General features: G+C 37.5%; 1 long non-coding RNA gene across 1 annotated transcript in view; it reads left to right on the forward strand.

Moving 5' to 3' along the window:
* Positions 1-26,139, forward strand: part of LOC311583351 — a 234,639-nt gene that overhangs the window by 199,260 nt on the left and 9,240 nt on the right. The window contains exon 3 of the long non-coding RNA XR_014774469.1: positions 10,071-10,196. This is a non-coding gene — a long non-coding RNA (uncharacterized lncRNA). The remainder of the gene's footprint in view (positions 1-10,070; positions 10,197-26,139) is intronic.

A 26,139-nucleotide genomic window follows, 5' to 3' on the forward strand; every position in this document is an offset into this window, starting at 1 on the left:
TACTATGATTTATGAAAAGGTGCTGTAAATTATTTGTGGGAAAAAGAGCCTGTAGGTACTATAGTTGTGGCTCAATGCACAGAGAAAACCCCAAAGATATACAGCATAAAGCATGATATGCATTTGTCATGTTTGCTATTTCTAGGTCAGTCTTAAAATATTGGCAGTTGAGTGGATGCAATTAATATTCAGTGACAACAATACCAGCATATTTTTTTTAGAATTTTAAATCACATTTAAACTATCTTTTGACATTTTCACTCAGAACTCCTTTACGTTTTCTACAAATATTGTTTTTCCAAAATATCCATAAAAATACTGAAAAAATACAAAAATGTAAGAGCAGAAAAGACCTTACTACAAACATGCAAGGATCATTTCTAACTGTAAGTTTCTTTGGATTAGAGCATTCTTTGTGCTTACCAAGCAAGTGACTGCAGGAAGTCATCTAGGAACACTGTACTTCATAATGTGAGGCATGGGAGAAATGGGAGGCTGGCATCCTGTGAGGGCACATCAGAGATGTTGCTAAACACAGTAAAATGCACAGAACATGTCCATCAATATTTTATTCAGGCTCTCCATGTTGCTGCAGATTAGAAACCATATACAGTAACAGCAGACATAACATTCTCTACTATGGGTGGTCCTTGGGTTCTTACTCTGTTACTGTAGTTAAATACTCTGATGAAAGCAGCTTACGAGAGAAGGATTTATTTCAGTTCATGGCTCAAGGGCACAGTGCACCATGGAGAGAAGCCAAGGTAGTGACTAGTCACATGGCATCACAATCAGGATTCAGGGAGCACTGGTTGCCGGTCCATGCTTAGCTCATGTTCCTCATTGTATACAGTACAGGACCCCACCCAGGGCATGGCCCTGCCCACAGCTCTGCTTGTTCTTCTCACGTTAATTAACCTAATCAAGATAATTATTCACAGACATTCTCAAAGGCTCACTTTAATCTAGATAATCTCTTACAGATGTGCCCAGAGGCTTAGCTTGTAGATGATTCTAGCTTCTGGCACATTGGCAATTAACATAATATCACAGTAGGAAGAGACTTATGTGCTCTCCTATCCTGGCCCAGGCAACCAAGAGTACAGAACTATCTCAACAAGGTGCAAGAAGAAGTCCACTGAAGTCCACTCTTTGGCTACCAAGGAGGCACTCCCCTGCTTCTGGTACAGTGAGAGAAGGAATTGTAGGTGGAGTCAATCACACAGCAAATGTCTTTGTACAGGACAAGGGGAAAGTAAAAGTTCCACATATACCTAACATTATGGTCCCAAATGATAATCCGAGGCAAAGAGAAATAAAGGGGAAAAAAACGTGGTAAGTTTCAGCTAACACAGACAAGCTTAATGGATCAAACTAATAATAATGTTAATGTAAGTCAAAATGAATACGCAAAAGGAAAGTGCATAGACATAATGAGGAGAAGTGTGACTGTTCATAAGAAGGATAAAAATCACTGGTTAGTTTCATGACCTGATGGGTTAAATCAGAATGCTCATTTTTCATAAAACTATGGAGGTGAAAGATCGGAGGAAATGACTCCCAGGAAATAGATGTAGCCATACTAATGAGAATACAAACAATACTTTTACATTGAGTGAACCCTATCTATGGATAAGTCAGTTTACCAGGGAAATAGAATGGTTTTAATTTCCTTTGTAGTGAATAACACGGTCTTCAAACATGAAACACCAATAAATGCCCTTCCAAGAGATACATAAAAGCAGCGTATGCGGTGGAGGATTGCGAAATGAAGCAGAAACCAGGGAGATAAAAAAGGATGAAATCCTCATGAAAATATAGATGCCTTTGTAACAAAACAGGTTGTTTCTGAGCAGGTGATGAAAAATTCAATTACTGCAAAGTGCAGGTTATTTCCAAGCAGATGCGGTGCTGAATTTTCAGCACATAATGGCCTGGCAAGCAAAACACCACTATCATGTTCTCTAACTAAAGAGCAGTCAGCCTGAGAAACAGACCTAAACAAACCCACCATCAGACCCAGAAACCAATCATATTTAGAAACTTAGAAACATACATTTATTTAATTATAGTTCTGATGAGGTTTCATTGTTTGTTTTGAGAAAGGGCTTTGCTGTGTAGCACTGGTACCCAGACCAGGGAAAATGAAACTAGAAATTTAAAAAGAGAAAGATTTGGATTAAAAAAAAAAAAAAAAGAAAGTAGGTTTGAATGATCTTGAATGTAGCGTAAGGGGAGTTCAAAACATGATTTTGGAACACAGAAGGAAAACTAAGAGCTCTGCTCACAAGACAAAGAAAACTAACTGAGATTCAAACAAATAAGAAAACAAACACCAGAGTCTAAGCCAAGGCTCTAACATCACATTAAAAAAAAAAAAAACTAGAAGAAACTGTCACCAAGGAGTGCTATTCTGACTCTTTTTAAGAAACTTCCAAAGTCCCCTTAAAATTATACATTGTAGTGCTAAATCAGACAGAGAAAGCCCCATTTCCTCAATTATTTAACCCAAACCACTTCAGATTAATAGAGATACTGGGCAAAAATTCACACAAGACATAACTTTATAAATACTTCTGCAAAAGAAAATACCTAATTAGCAGAAAGATTAACTATAAAGATTGAATTTTTTCTTGTGCCCTTTCCTGCCTCTCTACCTCATTTCTCAGGTACAGTGCTGTGTGATATATCCCAGGAATTTTTCAAGTTCTCAGTTCTCCTGCCTTGGCCTTGAGAGTGGTGGGATTCTAGGAGTGTGCCGCCTACCCTTGCTGAATTTGTTCCTTTGAAGAGGGTTGCAAAATAAATATGAATTTTGTCCTTTTCTGTTACTCTTCCTAGGGACATAAAACAAAGGCCCATTCATCCAACAAAGGCACCGATGATAGACCAAAGGTACAATTTCATCTGTGTCTAGCCTAGTCATTGAATGAGTTTATTTCTGTAATTTACAGGCTCATGTAAGGCTCAAGTCAGTGTTTCAGCCATAAAGCCAGCACGGGACATGATGTATACAAGCTGCTTCCTGGGCTCTCAAGATAGGGCACTTGCTACCCATCCTGATAACCTGAGTTCAATTCCTGGAGGGAGGGAATTAACTCCCCAAAGCTGCCTTCTGATTGTCATATATGTTTTGAACCATGCACACGCACACATACATGTAATAAATATAAGTGCTTAAAAATGTGCATTTCTCTGCCTGCCCAGTTTGCAGGCAGCAGTTGTGTATTGCTTTTATAAGCTTGGAAAAGGGCCATGTGAGTGTTGTAACTGAGTTTTCTGATCCTTGTACATTTCATGTGAGTCCAGAGTCTTACATGCTTAGCCTCTTGAGTCATATGTGCCTCCCTCCAATAGAGAATGTTTCAAGTTGTATGAACTAGCTATAGGACAGTCCTATTTTAGTGCTTACTTAAGATATCCTGATAAACTTAAGAAGGCATAAGAAAATTTAAAAATTCAAAAACAAACAAACAAACAAACAAACAAACAAACCAAAATACATCAAAATCCCAAAGACTATTAAAAAAAACGAGCTACTTACATACAAAAACCATTTTAGTACATAATTACAAAAGTTAGAAAAGTATAAAATATTGTACTTTGCAAAGGCAAGAAACCATAATAACACCTTGGAAGACATTTGAAGGAAATCACAAAAAATTATCAGTAATTAAATGATATATCTAAACAAATAAGAAGAGACCCCCATGCTTCTGAAATGCAATTGTCAATCGCCAGTGTTGTTCTTTGTTGTTATTCAGCCTCTTTACAATTATAACTTGGACTTTGAAAATGACTCAGCTACACTTTTTTTTTTTTAAAAACTAATGATTCCTCATGGCTCCTGTGTTTAAAAACTATAATAAACACACACTTACACACACACACACACACAAATCTTTGACCTCTTCTGGCTAGTTACTTTGGGGTTACTTATAGGCTCTTGGGAAAGGCTTCTGACAGTAAGCATTCTGCCTTTGTGGATCACTGTCAGTTGGCTCATTTGTACACCATCTACTTCCTAAATGCTCACTATGATTTCACATGCTTGCCTAGGCCATATATTGAAATTGCTCAAACAACTCCCATGAAGTTTGGGTCACTTGTTCATTAGTTTAGGTCACTTGTTCATTAGTCTATTTTTCAATATTTGTGTTAATTATGTTTGCTGGTTACTGACATGTTTTCTAGGTTAAAAGAAACATAGAAGGGGGTCTACAACTCCCACCCTGATCCTTTTGCTTACACTACAGCTACTCTCCACAGTAGAGTGGAGAGTGGGATATGACTTTCTCACATACTCTGGTGCCTCACCTTTGACCATGTCCCCTGGAGGAGGAGACCGGGTGGCACTCAGAGGAAGGACAGCAGGTTACCAAGAAGAGACTTGATACCCTATGAGCATATACAGGGGGAGGTAATCCCCCTCAGGAACAGTCATAGGGGAGGGGAATAAGGGGAAAATGGGAGGGAGGGAAGAATGGGAGGATACAAGGGATGGGATAACCATTGAGATGTAACAAGAATAAATTAATAAAGGAGAAAAAAAAAAAAAAAAAAAAAAAAAGAAAATGGAGAATTAAGTCAACCACGATGGCAGAATGGTGTCTGAAAGGGCAGTGCTGCCTGGACCTAGGCCAAAGACAAAGAAGGATGACTGTTTTGATACAGCTTGTGCTTGAAATAGCTTGTGAAGTTTGAGCAGACAAGAGAACTGGTCATATATGCCAGAAAATCAAGACAAGTCCTTGTAAAATGAGAACTATACCCATTCGCACATCAGGAGTGTCTGTTTAGCCATACTTTTACATCCTGTTCCTTAACTTTCCCTTTGTCAGCTTCTGACTGTCAGGCAAGCAAAGTTGTGGTGTGGATGGAACTCAGCAGCCCTAGGCTTCCATTTTAGCTACTCATCAAGCCCAGAGATGTGACTGAGTTTTCTTCCAAACCATCTAACAGATGCTCACAGCTGTAGTTAAAGAAGGTCCAGTTCTTGCCCAGATGTTACTGTGGAGGGCATGCTCATACTTAACGTACGGTTCAGCCGAGTCACCTGGATGCAAAGAGAGGAGGCAGTATTTCCCATAGCAAGACTATTTATATGGACTGCTCAGAAAAGGAAAGCAAATATGGCTGATATATAATGGAGAGAGACTGGATAGATTTCCAGGGAAAGAAATCAGCACATATAAATCATAAAAACATGACAATGTGTAAGTTTGGGGAGAAAAAAGAATTTGAAGTATTTAGCAAAGACTACAATGTGGCAAGAGATGCTTGGAGGATCTGAGGGAGAAGTTGCTAGAGAGCTTGTCTATCTGGAACATTCCTTCCATTTTCAGGACAGGGCAGAATCTCTGCCTGAAAAATGCCTAGTCTTGTGGCATGTCTGATGGCCTAATTTAGGATGTGTCTTGTATTCTGTGACTCCTCATGGGTGCCCTGATAGTAATTTCTTCTTCTCAACAATTAAATTTGTAATTTAAATTGTGAGAATAGGTTTCAACCCTTCCTTGTAGCTTGATACAGAAAAGATAATGCAGAAAACATTTTACTTCTTCAAACATAGTCTATAAATACATTATTTTTTTTTCCTCTATAGCACTTTTGGAAAAATCGTGTTGCTGCCCTAATCTGCATTAATCCCTTCATTATCTTCCAGATCCTTCAGCATCTTTATGTTGAGTCTGTGCTTTCTGATACACTCCTATCTCTGTGTTTCTGTCTGGGATCTTGAGCTATAGGAAGACACAGAAAAATGTTCTTTCTAATTTTTTTGTGTGTACTCTTACATAAGAGCTATCTTCTTGGCCATCATCATTTCACAGTAAGTTTTACTTTGAGTGAATTTTATCCCTCAAAAGTTGCATGAAGTTATTGTCATTTTTCACATTACGATTCCTACACTAAATTGATAATTTATACCCATCTTGCTCCTTTTACTTTACATAGATCACTACTCATTTACCACATAGTAGAAGAAGCTTAGGATCCCAATATGGGACTGAAGAAAAAGATGACTGTCAAAAATGTCAGTAAGTTACAAAAAATAGAAAATAAAAGCAAGAATAGACCTCATCTATAAATGTCCAGCCACAGATAGTAGAAGGCAAAATGACAGAAAGTGCCACAAACGGAGGAAACCCAATGCTTTGCATCATTATACACTTGACAACTGGTGTTTTGAAAGATAGGAAAACTTAAATTTTTATCATAGTGACGAACAAATATGTAGCTAAAGTGCAAGTTATCAGTGATTTTAGAATTACGTCACATTTGGAATAATGAAGACTGTTTATCATTAAGTACCAAAGCATCAAAATTACCCTTAAAAAATCCAAGCACCCAGAGTTCAACAAATAATCCTCCCTCTGCTACCCAGAATAAGGAAGCATCTTTAGTGATTCTGATCCATTCACTTTGAAGGTGCTTCTGGTAGTTTGGTTTATATTTAAGGTTTGTGCTCTATTTTTAAAAATCAGAAATATCAAACCTCATCATACTGGAAATGTTATTTACCCCCCTCTTGATCATTACACACTAGAAATGAAATACTACTAATACACTGTACCCCACCCTCAAATAACAAAGAATGGAATAATCATTCCCACCCAGAGGCTGAGAAGGGTGGCATGGAGAGGGACGCGAGCTGGCTAATCAATAGCTACAAAGATACAACCAGATAGAGTGAGTAAGTGTTTGATTTCACAATTGCGGCCTATAATTACCAATAATGTATTGTATGTTTTAATTTTTGTAAAAGAAGGTATTTTGAATGTTCTTACAAGTGGGAGTCACTGAAGGTGAGCTGTGAGGGTTCAAAAGACTAATTTAATTTTGAGTTAGCCCTCTTTATTTCCTGACTGTGCTTTCAAACGTGAGCTCTCAGTTGTTGCTTTAGGTCCCTGCTGTTTGCTGCCTCTGCTCCACCATCACGGACTCCCTCCTAGAAACATAAGCCCACTGACACTCTTTACTCTGTAAGGTCCCTGGGTCATGATGCTTTGTCACACCAATAGAAACGTAGCTAATATACGTTGGAAGATAACACTGTAAAAGACACAGAGAAAACATATGACTGACAAGGAGCAAACTCGTATCTTTAATTTAAACTTCACTCCTGTATGTAGGCTAATTTAAGTGCAGGTTACATTAGATCCCATGTATCTACAACATGGTAATTTCAAATTAAGTGTATAAAAATGACAAGCCACAATATAGCCACATTATTTAGAATCTTCTTAAGAAAAATCAGCAAAATCATGGTTAGAAAGAACAAGTGACTCTCGTGTAACTCAGAGCTTTATTCTTTGACCTTCTTGCCCAGCTCTTTCTACACTGTCCTTCACTATGTTTTGTATTTTAATCCTGGCCTTCCATATTCGATAAATATAGACACATGGGCATCATTTCTGTTCTTCTTGACCCCAACATTACAGATTCAGTTTGTCAAGAAATCCTCATAGCCCAATATCGTGGTTTGAATGAGAATGGTCCCCATAGGTTCACGTATTTTGAAGGTTTGGTTCCCAGTTGGTGAACTGTTTAGGAGGGGTTAGGGGGTGTGGTCTTGTTGAAGGAGGTGTGTCTCTTGGGTTAGGCTTTGAAGTTTGAAAAGCTCTCTCTCTCTCTCTCTCTCTCTCTCTCTCTCTCTCTCTCTCTCTCTGCATCCTACTTGAGTATAAGATGTAAGCTCTCAGCTACTGCTTCATTACAATGTCTGTCTCCTTGCCACCATGTTTCCCACGATGATAATGGTCTAACCTTCTGAAACTGTAAGCAAGCCTCCAATTAAATGTTTCACTTTATAAGCTGCCTTGTTCATGGTGTCTATTCACAGCAATAGAACAGCAGTTAAAACATCTAGCCTTCAGATTGTCTTCAGAGTGCAACCACTTTCTACATCTTCCATTTTCACTCATCTGATTCAACCATTTTCTTTGTTTTATTATTATTATTATTATTATTATTATTATTATTATTATTATTATTATTTATTTTTTGCCTTCTGCTTTCATAATGTCAGTAGACCTTTGGAGGCCAGAAGTCAGCCTCTAGTGCCATCTGTTAGGTGATATCTGCTCTTTATTTTTGAGGCAGGGTCTCACACTGAGACTGGGACTGTCCAATGAGACTAGGCTGCCCCAGAAGCAAGCTCAGGAGATCCTTCCATCTCTGTCAATTTATAGAGCTGGAATTACATCCAGCTTCTTATGTGGCTTCTGTGATTGAATTCAGGATCCCATGGCTACAAAGCAAGTGCTTACCCACTGAGCTATCTCCCCAGACAAAAAGTCAATGCTACTGGCCACACATATCTGTCCTTTAAGTTCACCAACTTTGGTTTTGTTTTTCAAGACAGGGTTTCTCTGTGTAGCCTTGGCTGTCCTAGACTCACTTTGTAGACCAGGCTGGCCTTGAACTCACAGTGATCCGCCTGCCTCTGCCTCCCGAGTGCTGGGATTAAAGGCATGCGCCACCGCCACCCAGCCAAGTTCACCAACTTTGGAAATGCTTTCTCTCTGACTCTTTGGGTTCCATACCTTGTGCATCTTCTTCAGACTCCATTTTCTACCACTTTGTTTATGAAATTCACTTTTTCTGGAAATTCAAAAATTTAACGTCATTCTAGTTTATATTAATTACTATATTATCGTCAATAAAAAATAAATCTGAGATCCAGGAACCACTTTTTATAAAGGAATAAGGAAGTGTGGAGCTTGCTAACATCTCCCAGTCAAATTTCCTGATTTTTGTAATGATTGTGTGCATCTTTAAATAGACTCATTTGCTAGGCAGATACATTGTTCATGACAAGGTGTTAAGAAGAAGAAAAGTTCAAAAATAATAAAACTGAAAATTTATTGGATTAAAGTGAACTCACTTAACCTCTCAATTCTGTTTTCATCTGAGCAGTTTGTATCAAATATCATACAAATTTCCATGAGAATTAATTAATAGTATTTATGCTAATACTTTACTAAATAAGATAATTGAGATTTTAGTTAGCATGATGAACACCAAAGGGAATATTTTATACATTTCAAACATGTTATTATACTTTCACCTCTTTATGCAAATTTAATTTAATCTGTTTATTAATTTGGTAATTAGTTAAGTTTATTCCAAGAATTTTTCTTCTGTCCTGCAAACTTGATGCTATTTTTGAAGAGTGTCTGAGCACTGATTTTTATTGATATTTTAATCTAGATGGGAAAATGCTCAGTTCGTAATGTTCTTATTGTGCAAACATGAAGACCTGAGTTTAGATTGCTGGGCACAGCAATGGACACCTGTCATTCCAGCATTGAGAAAGCACAAACAGAATTTTTTCTAAGGCTTGGTGACCAGCCAGTCTAGATAAATTAGTAACCTAGGTTTGATAAGAGACCTTTTCTCAAAAAAACAATGTAGAGGATAGCAGAGAAACATGTCCTGATGTCAACCTCTGGCTTTTATGTGCATGCACACACTTGTGCATATGTACCTACCTGCATGTACACAGACACATGACTATGTGCACACACATACACACACACACACACACACACACACACACACACACAAAACCACTTCTTCATATTCACCAAAAAAAGAGAATTGGTGGCATGATAGAAGTTAGAATTTGGGTTGTGAGTAGAAAACTTATTAGAAATACTACAGAAAACATAATTTTGAATGGAAATTGATATAATATCTATGCTAAAGAGATCACAAGGCAACCAACCAATTTCTAGAACATAATTCTGGGAACAGAAAGAAATCAGGGAACTAAACTATTACTGAAGAGCCTTATGTGAAAACTTCCCTTACTAGACTTAGCAGCCAAATTTTAATAGTATGTGCCAGAGACCTGTATATGGTTCCTGACACCAACCTCATAAATGTGTGTTCAAAATGTGACCTAGTGTTGAGAATCAGTCCTGTTTATATTGTATGTCTACCTTGCTGGGGGGAAAGCATCTGGCAGACCAGAGGATAAGTCACGGTTGTTGATCAAAGGCTGTATCTTGAGTATATTTTTTCCTATGTCTTATGTGTGATAAAACATGTCTCTCATTGAACAGGAGCCAATAAGCAAGTAACCCCATGGGAACATAACTAATGGCAAGATGATAATTACTCAGCTTCAGAGAAGATAAATTCGGCAATGTCTATGTGAGAGGAGGAAATTTTACTGATGATATGAAACGGTAAGTGATGCCTCTGTGTGCAGAGAGGAACCAAATTAGACTATTAAAATATTTCCTCAGTGTCTAAGTGATTCTGCCGCTCCTTCTCACCTGTTCATCAGAATGCATGCAGCGCCACATGCAGCTACTGGAATGCTTCCAATCGTTTTTCAATTTGGGAGCATATTATGATTTCTGTTAAATAGGGACATGGATAGTTGGGAATACTTTGGATTAATGTCTAATTTACTTTATTTGCTTTTCTTCTTATAACTGGACAACTCCTTGCAGTTTCATAATTTTTGAATCATCACCCAGGAGCCTAAGGTCTTTAGGATGAGCTTCCAGAGGCCTTGTCATTAGTTAGCAAATTTAAAGAGCCCGATGCGGGCCGTCAAATCTCCTTATGCAAACCAAGTGAGATGTGGGAATGAAGTGATCTAATGTAACAAAGGAGCAAAATGGGATGGTTTCTCACAGCTCTCTCTGTTTGTCTACTCTTAACCACCATCCTCTGGAAGTGTAAATGAAAAGTCGGCATGATTTATTTCAGAAACTAAATAAATAGAGCACACCGTCGTTGCCTTTTCGGTTCATTGTGTACCTTCAGTTCTGCTGTCTTTCCTCCCTCCGCAAAAGCTATTTCAACAAGACCATGTAAATGTCTCTAATTGTGAAAGAAAATGTTAATATAACATTTACACAGTTCAACAGTTTCAAAGCAGTTTCATTGCCTGTGCTTAAAAATGCAACTTAAACACAGAGACCTCAAGTCCACCTAAATGCCAGTTTAGTGGGACATTTGGTGACAGAGCCTTAAAAACTGAAACAAAGAGGAAAGGAATCAAACAGCTCCATCCTCTAGGCTAATTCAAGCCCTTTAGAAGCCCCATGCTTAAGCCAAGGATTATTAGTGATACTATCTACGTCAGCTTGGGTGTTCAGGAAGAAACAGCTCTTGGGTAGGGAAAAAGGGGGGAGGGGGAGAAAAGAGAAAAGAAAATAGTTTAAAGCTCAGTAATTCAGGCTTGCATAAATCTTTAATGGCTTCTGTCTTCTTATGATTGGCTATGTGTTCTATTCTCTGCCCAAGGGAGACACTATATGTCTTAGGGGAGAATAATAGTAACTCCATCTTGTGTGTTATATGATATCTGCCGGTAATCCTGAGGATTTGGGCTTTGTCTGCCACAAACAAAAGGCCACCCATCCATAATGTGTCTGAGCTATTCCAGACTCTTCAACTTAGCAGGTGACACCACAAAATGGACGTGAGCAGCTAAGCCCATTTGTACCTGCAGGCAATTCTTCCCCCAAGATAAGTCAGAAAATGTAAGAACAACAACAACAAAAGCATATTTCTCTTCTTGCAAGAACAAAGTGGGACCGGTACCCTGGAGTCGGATACATTTCCTAGGCTTTCCTCTGAAGTCAGGATGAAATGTCAAATAATACATGTTTTGTGAGTTGATGAAAAAGGCATCATGCTGTGGATTAATTTATTAGAGATATGTTAATTGCAAACCATTATATGAAACAGAAGATAATTGAGGTAGAGGGGCAAAGTATTTATGATTTACATGTTAAGGTTTCACAAGTAAAATTATGTTGAAAAGTCTATTTTATCATTATTCCTCCCTGGGGCATTGCAGACTGAGTTAGGCTCTGGATGGCTAATCTTCCTAAATTGATGGATTTATTCACTCAGACGAATGTATACCTATTACCCCTACAGGTCTTTACTCAACTCTGAGAACCTAAGAGGGCCTAGCTTTTAGCGGACTACAAGAAGTAACTGTAGAGTTTTTAATCTAAAAGAGTATCTGATATGTATATTAACAAGTCTGATGCAGCAATTCTGAAAAAGTTTAAGCTACTAATTATGGTCTGATAGGAAGAGCATACCTTTAAGTCATGACTCACTTAACAGTGCCAACAACATGAGAAAATTCCATGGCTGGCTGGGTGAAGAAAACCATTTCATAAGCTAGATCTTGAAAGGAAGGAAAATATTTCTAATGGAGCGCTGAAGCCATGCTGCTCTTCGAGAATACCACAAAGCTGGCACAAGCACATGCTTAACTATACATTTCTGCTTTGTCAAATGCCACTTACAAGTGAAAGGGTAAGTTGTAATTTTGAGTTAATGAATTTTAACAAAAGGTAAGAAATCCATTCGTAATTGGACATAATTCTATTCTTATAAATTTGTGGCATTTAATAATACACTCTGGCACTTACAGTCAATAAGAAAGCAAGACTGGCTGACCGGTATACCATGTGACTACTCTCAGTATAGATTGCAAATATCCTTTCCACAATACGTGACCATGCAGGGATGATATGTCTGAATAATGTTTTCTTAATCATCAAAATTATATTTATAATTTATTCTTGGTCTACACATCATAAACTAACAAGAGGATTGACTTATTAATTATTGAGTAGATCAAGTGTTGCCTCACCATGTTCCTTCTAGCATATGCAAATTTTATAAAAACAAGTTTCAAAAACCATGAAATGAGTCCTGGAACTCTTGTCTTAAAGAGATACATTGAGAATTTTATGTATTTCCATGTTTTTGCTACTTTTATTTGATTCTAACCTGTTATAATCATGGACCAAGTATTCTTTGTGCTGTTTATACTTCAAACTATTGAAATATTATACCCTGAAGTATTTTCTTACATTGCTTATTTGAGCTAAATTGGCTTCAGTTTTACTCTATACAGGATAAAATAAATCTCATAGCATTTTATTACTTAAAACAATTTTTAAATTTAAATATAATTTACTCATATTCTTCTTCCCCAAGTGTTTCCAGATCCTCGCCCCACTCCTACCTACCCAACATTAGGTTCTTTCTAAAAAAAAAAAAAAAAAAACCAAAAACCTAATACACCAAACTATAACTAAATAAAAGGACATAAAAAGAACCTACTGCAATCCATTATATGTTGGCCAACCATTCTTTTTTTGTGGGTTTCTTGAGAGCTGAGTGGAGGGATTTGATAATAACATCCCATTTAAGGCTGAGTGTTCCAAGGTCCCTCACTCTCTGTGTAATTTCTGGCTGTGGGTCTCTATAATTGTTCCCATTTTCTGCAGGAGGAAGTTCTCTGATGATGGTTGAACAAGGCAGTCATCTAGGACTATAGCAGAATAATATTAGGAGTCATTTTATTACTACATTTTTTTTTATCTTTCTACACCATTTCATTTGGTTTTACCCTAGGTCACTGGAATATCTAGTGTTAGGTTCTTGGTCACCCAAGTAATGCCCAGTATGGGTTCCATCTTGTGGAGTGGGCTTTAAGTCAAATCAATTATTGGTTGGTTACTCTAACAAGCTTTGTGCTACCACTACAGGTTATGTAACTGTTATTGAGTCATGGCACTGTTGAGTGAGTCAAGAACACTGCAGATAAAATGTTTGTGGCTAGCTTCATGTTTACATTTGTCTTTTGACAGTGTGGAGATTACCTTTCAGTAACAAACACACTGGAATGTAAGGGTGAAAGCTCTGTGTAGGCACCAGCTTGACATTTCCCTTTTCGATGAGTAAGTGTTTTCCTCAGCAATGGGACTTTGCTTCCAGATCGTGGAGAACAAGCTATGGATTTACTAACAGCCTTGATGGTTTGGGAATTCTCCTGAAGCCCCTTTGGCCAACAACTTTAATTGTTGTAATCTAATCCTAGTACTGGACACTTTGGTGATAACAGATGTCCAGTTGGGATTCTATCTTCCCCATTATTTGGTCTTTTCATTTAGATTGTCTTCATAGATGTGTATATTTTAAGAAGTGTCTGATCTATTCCTCAAATGGCCCTTAATTTTATCCTTATCTCCCTGCATTCTCTCCTACAACCCCTTCATCCTTCCCCTTCATTACTTGATCCTTCCATTCCACCCCCCCGCCTCGAATCCATCCACATCTATCCATTCCATTATCCTTCCTTAATGAGATTTGTCTACTCCCCCTACTCCCTTAATCTCTACCTACTCTATGTGGTTCTATGGGTTATAGCATGGTTATTAAGTAAATACTTAATTACTAATGTCTTAGTCTGTGTTCCATCGCTGTGAGGAGAAACCACGACGATAACAACTCATAAAAGAGACCATTTAATTTGGGTTTGCTTACAGTTTCAGAGGTTTAGTCTATTATGCTCATGGCTAGGAACACGGTAACATACAGGGAGACATGGGAGCTAAGAGTTATACATCTGGGTCTGAAGGCAGTAGAGAGAGAGAGAGGGGAGAGAGAGAGAGAGAGAGAGAGAGAGAGAGAGAGAGAGAGAGAGAGAGAGAGTTGCTGGGCCTGGTTTGGGCTTCTGAAACCTCAAAACCCACCTCCAGTTACATACTTTCTCTAACTAGGCCACGCCTCCTAACCCTTTCAAATAGTGCCTTCCCCTGGTGACCAAGGATTCAAATCTATGAGGCTATGGGAACAATTCTTATTCAAGCTCTATAGCCTGTTATTCAAATATATGGCCTCATTTTAAGAAACTGTTCATAGTTATACACTTGTCTCCACAAATGTGGAAAGGCAAACTGCTGAGTCAATTTAGTGTTACTTGTATGTATATAATTTCAAGACTGAGCACTTGGTGTTTAATAACCAATTAGGGGGGCTTATCTCAGAGGGAGACTATATTTTCCTCTCTCACCATTCCTTAGGTGCCTGCACTTCTTTGTTCAGGAGTGGGACCCCATGCAATTCCCTTCTTCATGTTAGCACGCCTGTTGATATTGTCCTTGTTCCAGTCTTGGTTAAGTTCCCATTCCATTGAGATGGCCTGGATGTAGCTCCCCTGGCACATCTAGAAGGTACAGTCTCACAGCTGATTTCCTGGTTTTCTGACTTTCCCAGTCTTCTTGCCTCCTTTCTTGTGCATGTTGTGAAGGAGTTATATTGTTGATGTAGCAGTTCAGGCAGAACAACCGTGGTTAGTTGTTCTCTTCATTTTGACTATTTGTAATTTTTTTTTTTTTGCAATTGTTTCTGTCTGCCGCAAAGAGAAGCTTCTTTGATGAGGGGCGACAGTGAAGTTAGGAATTGTGCTGGTTTAGACACTGAGGGTCGTAAGTTCTCCTCCATCTACTTCAAACTCCACATTTCAGATGTGAAACTAGAGGCCACAAGGACAAAGAAGACCAATATCCAATATTCAAAAACCGTGTATTTGTCTTCTCTAAAGTGATGATCTGTTGATTCTTGCCATGCCTTTAGAGTCATGCAAACCATTCTAATTCCTTGTCTACATACTATTTTCATATGTTTAAAACAACTGTCTTGTTTTCCTGTATTATTTCCTTCTCTGATGCTGTTTAATTTTCTTTTTTCTAAAGATTTTATTTTAGGCATATACATTTATATAATTACACATAAAAAAAAACTACCTTCAGCAAGAAGAACCACAGAACAATCAGGAATTATATAAATGTTACATTCATGGTGTTTTCGCTAATTGTATTTGGCAACCTTGAAGAAAACATCTTTCTTATCTTGGTGAGTCTCAAATTCTGAGTGAAAATCAATATCTATCATATCTCATCTTTATCAACTTAAAACATCTATATAGACCTAAGAACATCTTAACCCCCAAACAACTAAGCTTAATTGTAAGACTAAACTATCTGGTCTTCAACCTCATCAGAGACTTGAGAAGGAATAAAATTTAATTACCTGAGTGATGAGGAAATGCATGTTAGCAGCTTCCAAAATGAAAAAAAAAAATGACAGAGACAGTTTGCCACCTGAACAGTTACTCCAAAATTCTCTACAACATTGGAGCATCCTTTGGGCCTTTTCACTGCACCTCATTAACGTTCTGCTTAAGCCTGCACTCCATATGAGGTCTGGCCAGTGCAAGACACAATGGGAATCAGTTCAACTTACTGTTTAGTACTCTCCTTCTGCTAACTTCATTTAAGATTAAATTCGTTTTTTTTTTCTTTTTTCTCTTTTGGCAGCTATATAATACTATTGACTTACAATGAACTATTCAACTTGTCATTATGAAACCTTTCAGGTTTTTGTAAGATGAGCCACCACTGAAAACAGAGACATGGAAGGTCAAGAGTGTCCACTGTTTTATTTAATTAACTGCTGGGAAAACTTGTGTGTGTCTGAGGGACTTACCAATAAGAGAACAAGTTATCATCCCTGAATTCTATCTCCACTGTGTTTACTCCAGGAGATTTGCCTGTTGCATATTTCATATCATACATATTAACCCTCTCCAGGAAATGCATTCAGAAAATGTCATTTTTCTCCTCTATGTCTGCGCTGATGAAGAGAGAAGCATTGGCTAGGGAAATAAAAGTGGGTTTCCTAGAGGCAATCTGCAGTTGGTTTAGTGACCACTGTGTAATGTTGAGCTTCTCCAGAGATGAAGCCAACTCTAAGCACTGCTGCTTGGACACCTCTCTGTTTCCTGTCTACGTGGTGATGATCTGGCACACAGTTTTGGTGAACCATTAAGGGATTTTTTCTTCCTTCCTCCCTCCCTCCCTCCCTCCCTCCCTCTCTCTCTCTCTCTCTCTCTCTCTCTCTCTCTCTCTCTCTCTGCATCTGACTTTCAGTTTCATGTGCCGCCCTCCTCGTCTCAGCCCCCCATTTGAGGAGACTTTAGGAAAATAAATTTCAACTTGGTGTGTGTTTCTAAGTTAGTTATATGTTTTCAATAATTCAAACTTGTTATAGAAAGAAGAAATTTGAGTAACATGGTTCAAAAATAAGTAGAAACTAAAATTTCAATTCACAGCAAAATGAACAACTATGGAGTTTTTTTTGAAACTTGATTTTTGTTGTAATTTGTGTTGTAGTATATACAATAGTATATCAAATTTAACAATTTGGTTTGTGTGTGTGTGTGTATGTGCGTGTGTGTGTGTGTTTATGCACGGGTTCAGAACTTGATATACTATTTTATTTCTATAGATGACAAAGCACATTGCAAAGAAAGAAAAGTAAAACACATAAGGTAACAGGGTCCTGTAAATTAAATGATCTTTTGATAGACTTTAACAGCACGGTTAGAAAAAAAAAAACAGCATGGTAAAAACACATTTTGCAATCAGATTGTGTTTTTAGCTAGGTCTTGAGATATGAAGCTGAATATCTTTCTATTGAGATTTCACTTTTACTTTTATGGTGGGATTTGACTCTTCTCTTTGGAGTATGGAACAATCCCAAGAATTTGGTGACCATTTCATTGAAATGCCAATGTACTTTCCTTTGTTTTTATTTACTCACTTTACATCCTGGTCCCTGCCCCCTCTCTCTTCTTCTTCCAGTCTCACCTTTACTCACCTCTCCCCTACTCCCTACTCCTTCTTCTTAGAGAAGAGTAGGCCCTGAAGAGGAAACAATCTGCCCTGGCACCTCAAGTCTTAGTAGAGCTAAGTGCATTGTTTCCCATTGATGCTGGATAAGACAACCCAGCTAGGGGAAAGGGACCCAGAGGCAACAGAGTCAGAGACAGGTCCTACTCCCATTGTGAGGAGCCCTATATATTGACCAAGCAGCACATCTGCTGCATATGTGTAGGGAATCTAAGTCCAGGCCATGCTTGTTCTTTGATTGATGATTCAGTCTCTGCGAGCCCCCATGAGTCAGGCTAGTTGACTCTGTAGGACTTCTTGTGGTGTCTTTAACCCCTCTGGCTCCCTCTATTCTTCCTTTCAATCTTCCACAAAGCACCCTAGCTTGGCCGATTGTTCATTATTTAGCTGTGGGTCTCTGCATTTGTTTCCTTTAGCTGCTGGATGAAGCCTCGTAGAAGAAATTATGCTAGGCTCCTGTCTGCAAGAATAGCAGAGTGTCATTAATAGTGACAGGAGTTGGCTCTCTCCCATGGAGTGGGTCTCAAGTTGGGCCAGTCATTGATTGGCCACTCCCTAAATTGGTCACTCCCACAATCTCTGTTCCATCTTTATCCCTACACTTCTTGTAGACAAGAAAATATTTTCTTAATATCAGCAAAATATTTAAAAATTTTAAAGATTACCAATAATTTTACTAGTGTAATTTTTATTACTTAATCTTTTATGGTACTCAGGCACAAATTATTTTTAATAAATATATTGCTACTCATTGTCAATCTGTGTTGAATAACAAAATAATAAGTTTATTAAGGAGAATTATTAAGCCATAGAAACCTAAAAGTATCTGCTGAATAAATTGGAGTTTTGCCATTTTTTTTCTTATTAGGGTGCTTCATAATTTGGAGCTTTCTACTTCAAGCTTAATAGCTGAGATTTGATAAACTCATTTAGATCAATATTTATAAGCAGGAGTGTAGGCAATCAGCTCCTTTGTAAACGTCGAGCAACAATGATGTCATCAGTGACTTAATGGCAATTTCAAGAAATATTCAATTTTTTGAATGAGTTTCTTTGAATAACTATGTAGCAATTATCCTCAAGTTTGTAAAGAGAAAGGAAGAGGAAGAGGAGGAGGAGACCCCATAAATTGATGACTCTTTCCAGTCCACACTTATTTGATTGTTAAGATTTCATCATTTGATCTTCTCAGCATTTTCTAAGTTCTTGTCAGAATTCCAGAACCCTGTGTAAATCATCTGTTTCTGAGCCTCTTCTACCTCATCCATACACCTGCACTCTCTAAAATGTGTGTTTAATGAAGTAAATGTTGATCTCAATTCTATTTGGCATTCTATCATTTTCTTCAAAAGAAAGAATAAATCTTAGATTAAAATAAATAGATGTATGCAAGTGTAATCCATTTTATGTAAATTTAAACAGGAATTTATTTCTCACAGTTTTGGATTGCAGAGCCTAAGACCAGAATGAGATAGGGCCCCTTTGTGTCCTTGGGTAGTGTCTTTGTGGGAGGAAAGGCATGTTGTGCTCCCAATGGCAGGAGATCAAAGATGACAAGAAAAAGAAAAGGAAGCTTCTTTTTTTTTTTTTCTTTTGAAAAGAGTTTAAATTATATATCCGTTTAACAAAACATCAGCAATCAATTCTCAGAGCCATGTTAAAGGTGAATCCATCACAGTTTGTTTTGGGGCATAAACATTTATATTATTACATAAATAAAATAAACTACACACAGCAAGAAGAACCATGAAACAATCAGGAAATATATAAATGTTACATTCATGGTGTTTTGGATAATTGTATTTGTCAACCTTGCAGAAAAACATTTTTGTTATCTTGATGAGTCTAAAATTCTGAAGGTAAATCAATATCTATCATATCTCATCTCTATCAACTTAAAACATCTATCTAGACCTACAAATGTCTCATGTCCTAAACAACTAAACTTAATTAAAAAGACTATAAACTATATGGTCTTCAGCCTCATCAGAGACTTGAGAAGGAATAAAACTTAATTACCTGAGTAAACTGGAAGTGCAGTTAGCACATTTATAATTTTAGGACAGTGTAATGCTTGTGAGAATTTATGTTTTCAGAACAAAAGAACCGGACACTGGAGCTGGATCAGGCCTGACAGGATTCATTCCTGCCAGCATGCTGGATGCTAACACCCTGCATCCTTCATGTTACAGTCCCAAGTGCTTCAGTTGCTGTAACTCATCAGAACAGGACAGCTTCGAAGAAAGCTTCAGATTCCAATTTGTCCAGCATTCCAGACTGTCCCACATAGGACTCCTACTAAGTCTGGAATTTCTCAACACTTAGAAACTGGACCACAAATACTGTTCCTGGATTGTTTAACCATTTTCCCCAATTTTATTTGGGCCTCTACAAAGGTACTATTTGCCCCAAATCAGCCAGAAGAAACCTTAAGAAAACATTTGCTCTAAGGGGGATTAGGGGCTTGGGTAGGTTTTTGTTTGCTCTCTTGGGCCACAGATACTTATTTTCATTTATAAGTTATTAGTCTTATTCAGAAAGAAAATGAGTTTTGATTCAGTGATGTCTCTCTTTTCCTTAATCTTCCCTTCATAGATATGGAGATAGTGGTTAAAAAGAAAGAAGAGAAAATATAGTAATATACAGAGATTATAGGACAAAAAGTAGATTATTGAATCTACTCCTCAACTTAAGGCCTTAATTATTACTCACAATCAGCAGATTAAAATGTAGCTTTCCTTTTCAAATCCTATAAATTTTACTCTATCACTCCCTGTATCTAATATAAAGTCTTGAAATTTTCTTTTTCACAAGTAAGAATATCTTAAGTGGACTCTGGAATTCTTCTGAAAAGAACTTAATAGATTTTAACATCTCTCTTGCTATCTTATAATACTAAGATGTTTACCTTTCATCTTGTATATATAGTTCATCTTTTGAGATGTTATTATTAGCCATTAATCCAATAAGGCCAGGTCTATATAAGCCTTAGAGAAAATATGAACACTGGAAATGTTCATTAGTTCTGGAGTTTTCAGTTTTTCTAATTATTTTTTGTCAAAAGAAGAAAATATATTGACTTTTAGTACTATTATAATATATACTTAGTGCATACTGATATTCCAACCAATTTCAGAACTGTAGGCATTTCATAGCCAAGGGAGTTTGGTGACTATCATTATTTCTCTGAAGATCCCAGTCTGTGAATCCTGATTCACCATGCAAAAATCAAGTTGCGTTAAGGTCATCACAACACAAACAGTTCTCTCTCTCTCTCTCTCTCTCTCTCTCTCTCTCTCTCTCTCTCTCTCTCTCTCTCTCTCTCTGTGTGTGTGTGTGTGTGTGTGTGTGTGTGTGTGTTTGTGCATGTGTATGTCCTCAAGGTCAGAATTCTTTAGACACATTTTCTCTGCTTCACACACACAGATTGTAGAAAAGTTGTCTAGAAAGAATTTATTTCTCATATCTTAAAACTACACTGTTTTGAACAAAATCAATGATAATTTTGAACTGGTACATTTTAGATAGTTCCTTATGTAACATAAGGTAACCAAGGGATGCTTTGTTTTTTGTTGTTGTTTGTTTGTCTTTATTTTTTGAAGGCAGGTTATAGTCTTATGCTTTTTGATATTTCTTTGTCTTAAGTTCTTCGAAAATCTCATATACATATATAATGAAATTTGGCTACTCTATTTCCCACACTTTTCATCCTCTTGATCACCCCTACCCATTCTCCTTTTCAGATTCATTGCATTTGGTTTGGTTTTGTAACTCATTTATTTTAACAAGTGCCGTATGTATGACCATTAAATTGATACTGTCCATTAGATACTGGTTGGACCACCGCTAGGAACAAAAGTGAAGACACTATCTCCCCCTTTCACTCAATGTATCTGTTGGAAATACTTCAAAGGTGAGAGGTAGGGCCCTCAGAGTCATTTCTTCATTCATAGCTGACTGTTGTGAGCCCATTGTTGTGCCAACTCTGGGCAGTTAACCATAGATCATGAAAGTCATTTATTAGAGTCTGTTACTGTATATCGCTCAGTGGTTGACATTCTTCAGCTCTTCATTCTATATTCAAGGTCTAACATTCTTCCTACTGCACCTCCCACAATTCCCTGAAATGTGGAGGAGATAGTATAAGTGACTTTTTTTTATGTCGCTTATTCTCAGCACCTGATGCAGCTACTATCCTGTGTACTTACAGTTCACTGGAAAGAGAGATTTTTCTAAGTACAGGACAGTTGGATACTGTGTATGTCAATTTAGCAAACCAGCAGAATTAAATTGCTTCCTAAAACCTATGACCTCCCCTATCATGGGCTTTTCTGTGTGCTAAAGTACCAACTATAGGTTCCTTTCTATGGCGTAGGTTTCAAATTCAAGCTGAGAGTGTTGGTTACCCGCTAACAGCTGTGCTATTATTGTGCAAATGGACATATCTTGCCTGCCAGTTTGGTATTACAGTTTATGGGATTGAAAGTTGAGTAAGACATATTTGTGAGGCAGGAACTATTGATGCTCCAATTTTTTTTACCACATTTTTATTGAAAAATAATAATTCATATTACATCTCATTTTCTATCCCATCCCATGCATCCTCCCATTCCTCCCTCCCTCCCACTTTCACCCCAATCCCCCTTCCCTATGACTGTGACTGAGGGGGACCTCCTCCCCCTGAATATGGTGGAAGGGTATCAAGTCTCTTCTTGGTAGTCTGCTATCCTTCCTCTGAGTGCCATTGGGCCCCACAACAAAGGGACATGGCCAAATATGGGACACCAGAGATCCTGTGAAAGTCCCCAGTCTCCACTTAACTGTGGAGAATGTTCTGTCCCTTGGCTAGATCTGGGTAGGGGTTTGATGATGACTGCACGTTTTGTCCTTGGTTGGTGCCTTAGATCAAGCAGAACCCCTGGGCTCAGATCCACCCATCATAATGCTCCCCTTGTAGGTTTCTAGGACCCTCTGGATCCACCTACTTCCCTATCCCCTATATTTTTCTCACCTAGAGTCTCAATAGGATGTCCTCATCTCTATTCCACTTTCCTGGTAGGTGAAGATTTTCATGGAACCTGCCCCGTGGGCTAGTGTCCAGTTATAAGTGAGTATATACTATTTGAGTCTCTCTGATTCTGGGTTAGATGCTCCAATGTTATAGAGTTTTTGGGTGACTGTTCAGGCAGCAAACTATCTCTGTCATGTTCTCATTTTGGGAGCTACTAACCTGTACTTCCTGCATACTCAGGTAATTAATTTTATTTCTTCTCAACTCTCTGATGGAGTTGAAGAGCAGATAATCTTAGTTGTGTAGGGAGTAAAATGTTTTTAGGTCGACAGAGATGTTTTAAGTTCATAAAGATGAGATATGATAGATACTGATTTACATTCAGAATTTTAGATACACCAAGATATGAAAGATGTTTTCTTCAAGGTTGCCAAATACAAATAACCAAAACACTACTAATGCAACATTTATATAATTCCTGATTGTTTTGTTGTTCTTCTTGATGTATGTAATTTATTGTATTTATGGGTAATAATATAAATGTATATATAAAAAAGAAAACTAATAAATGAGAGAAAAAAGAGCAGAAAAAAGTGGAGTAACACTTTTTTTGATGCCTTTTCTTCCCTAGAAGGGTGATATTAACTTCAGTCACTAAGGAATCTGGTTGTCAGGACCAGGGGGTGGGATAGGTGGATCGTGGGTAGGGATGGGTGAGTGATGGTGGCGTAGGCTTCCAGATCCATTCAGTCTCAATTTATTTATATAATGCAGCCAAAATATGTGATATCTTCAGATTCTTTCTACATCTATCTGGCAAATAGTCTTGGATTGTAAGAATAATTTTCATTATTCACCTTTTATGCAATATCTTCTTAGAGAATTTGACTGCAATACCCTTCAATTTGTCCTTGTTGTTACACCTTTTTTTTTTCCTCTTCAATTTGCAAGGACTTTTGAGCTCCCTAGAGATTCACTGCATTGGCCACTTACTCTCAGACATTCCCTACATCTGTCTCTACATCTTTGCTCTAGACTTTCTATACTCTTAAAACTGACCATGATACCTTTTTATTGGAGAAGTCCCTGACATTTAAGATAGTGTGCCAGGGTGGAATAAAAACTGAACAGAGGATTGTTGCTTTTACTATCTAGTAGGTGTGAATGTTTTCACATCAGAGTTCAGGAAGTTTAAAAACTCTATTACTGCCACGATTATGCTCTTAGCAACTTTGTAATGCACTCAATTATAACACTAAAAGGTCATTTGAGAAAAGGTGTGTGCAATTCAGCATGTATTGTTTGGATAAGAGATCACATGGCTCTGAAATTTTACTCTTCATGTATAAATACATAGTTCTCTTTCATTTATCCTGAACCCAGAAGAAATATACAAATAAAGCAGGCAGAACTTGAGCACTTTATTAATTATAATTTTATTTGTCTTAACATTTGGAAGAATCTTGAGATAAAAAAAAATCAGAATATCAGGATAAATTCCTATGATATAAGAAATTGTGTGCAATTTCTGCCTTTTCTTCAAACTTGGTGTCATTTTTGTGCTGGGGTTGCCTAACCCCAGCAGCAGTCACCATATTTTTGTTGTTTTTCAACTTGACACAAGCCAGTTAACTGGGAAGTAGACCCTCAGTTGAAGTGTGTTGTCAGAAAGGGAAGCATGGTAGTGATTCTTGGAGTAATTCATTCACTCTCACTCTAATTATCCTGAGCAGTCTACACATTAAGGTCCACCTACCTCTGAGTTGGATCCTTTCCTGTAGCCTCCACTGATGATTACTCTATCCTCTAAAAAGTCATTTTTTTTTAAATTGGGTTTTTCAAGTTCTGTGATGTAGACACCTCTTTTGCTCTCCTCCCAGACACACAAGCAATGACACAAAAGACATTTGTCTGATTAATTTTACCTGTTAACTCATAGCAGTAATGAATGCCATCTGTGTATTATATGCTAATATTTTAATAAATAATAGATCTCTAAATTGAAAGGTATCTTCAACTGCACTCATTCCCTTCTGTTTCCTTCATACCTTATTGGAATTATTTTCATCATTCAGTGTTGAGTTTTCATTGAATTTTAGGAGTAATGTCAGAAATTAGGCAGTCTACTCCAAACCCCTTTGCCAGGTGAGAACTTGGAGTAGATCCATCCCACACCCTGGTCAATGCTGTTTTGTATCCCATGGGTACTGGCAATAGATTAGCTTGATCTCTATCTAGTTTCTATATTTCAGTGAAACCATATGTACCCTTTGAAGGCTTTCAGAGTTTTTCTCCTCCTTTTTAGATCTAGGGTACTTGGTAATGGAAGAGCTTCCTTATCATCTCAAATGCACATTTATAAAGACTTGGGATATGGAGGGAGATGGGCGTCCTCTATCCAGAGCAAGCATTTTGGCTTTTGCTTCAGTTATTTGGAACAGTTTGAGAAAATAATTGTTCTTTAAATAGTTCATATTACCTAGTGATGTCCTGAGGAATTCCTTGGTAAGAGACTTAATTGTCAAATCAATCCTTTTTAAAAATCTACTTGTTAAATGTATACTTCTTCATACATCGATCTTGTCAAGTTATATATGTCCAGGTACCAATTTAGCTTTTTTTTTTTCATGTTGACTAATTTGCTGGACATAAATATTCAGAATTATAAGTAAAATAATCCTTGCTGTTTCTGTTGTAGCAGTTGCACCATATCCTTATTCACTCTGGTTTAGAGCTCTTTCTACATTGCACTATAATTTAAAAGGCATTGATTCTGTTTGCATTTTCAAAAGCTGCACTCCTTCTCCATTTTATTAATGTTTTACTTTCCTGTCCCTGTTCTTAATTTCATATGTGTGCTCAATTTCATATGTGTGTTCTTCTGTTTTTGAGTTTAGTTATTACTTGTCTCTTCACTTCCTTGAGGCTCAATGCTAATATTTTGGATCTCATGTGTATGTTTGTGTTTTGCCCGTACACAGGGCTGTGACTCACTTGTGTGCCTGGTTTCCATGGAGATCAAAAGAGAGGAATGGAGTTAGCATAAGGTTGTAAGCCACCCACCGTGTGGGTTCTGAGAACTAAAGCTGGGTCTTCTGAAAGAGTAGCCTGTGCTCTTAACCACTGAGCCATTTCTCTAGGCCTGGATAGCTGTTTATTTTTTTTTTTCTTCATCTCATTGTTTTGGTGGGTTGCATTTTGGTTTCTCCCAAGAGGCTTTGTAATTATTCTTTTAACATTTTCATTGGCTGTTATTTGTTGCTTTGTACCTGCAACGCTTCTGAGTTTCCTCCTTTTGCTAATTTCTAGTTTCATCCCACTGCGGCTGAAGACATGCTGGATATGATTTCCATTGTCTTCACTGAGTTGGGACTTGCATCTTGGCCTATCATATGATCTGTCCTGGAGAATTCCATGTGTGCTTTAAAAGAACACATATTTTGCAGCTGTTGCTAGGAATGTCTGTAAATATCTGTTGGATCCATTTGGCCTAGAGCTTAAATATGATGACTCTTTGTAGTCTTTGAGTGATCTGATCATTGTTGAAAATGGGATGTTGCAGCCCTCTCATATCATGTTACAGTTCATCTCTTCTTT

This window comes from Acomys minous (genome assembly GCF_964271855.1).
Source record: "Acomys minous genome assembly, chromosome: 14".
Lineage (NCBI taxonomy): Eukaryota > Metazoa > Chordata > Mammalia > Rodentia > Muridae > Acomys > Acomys minous.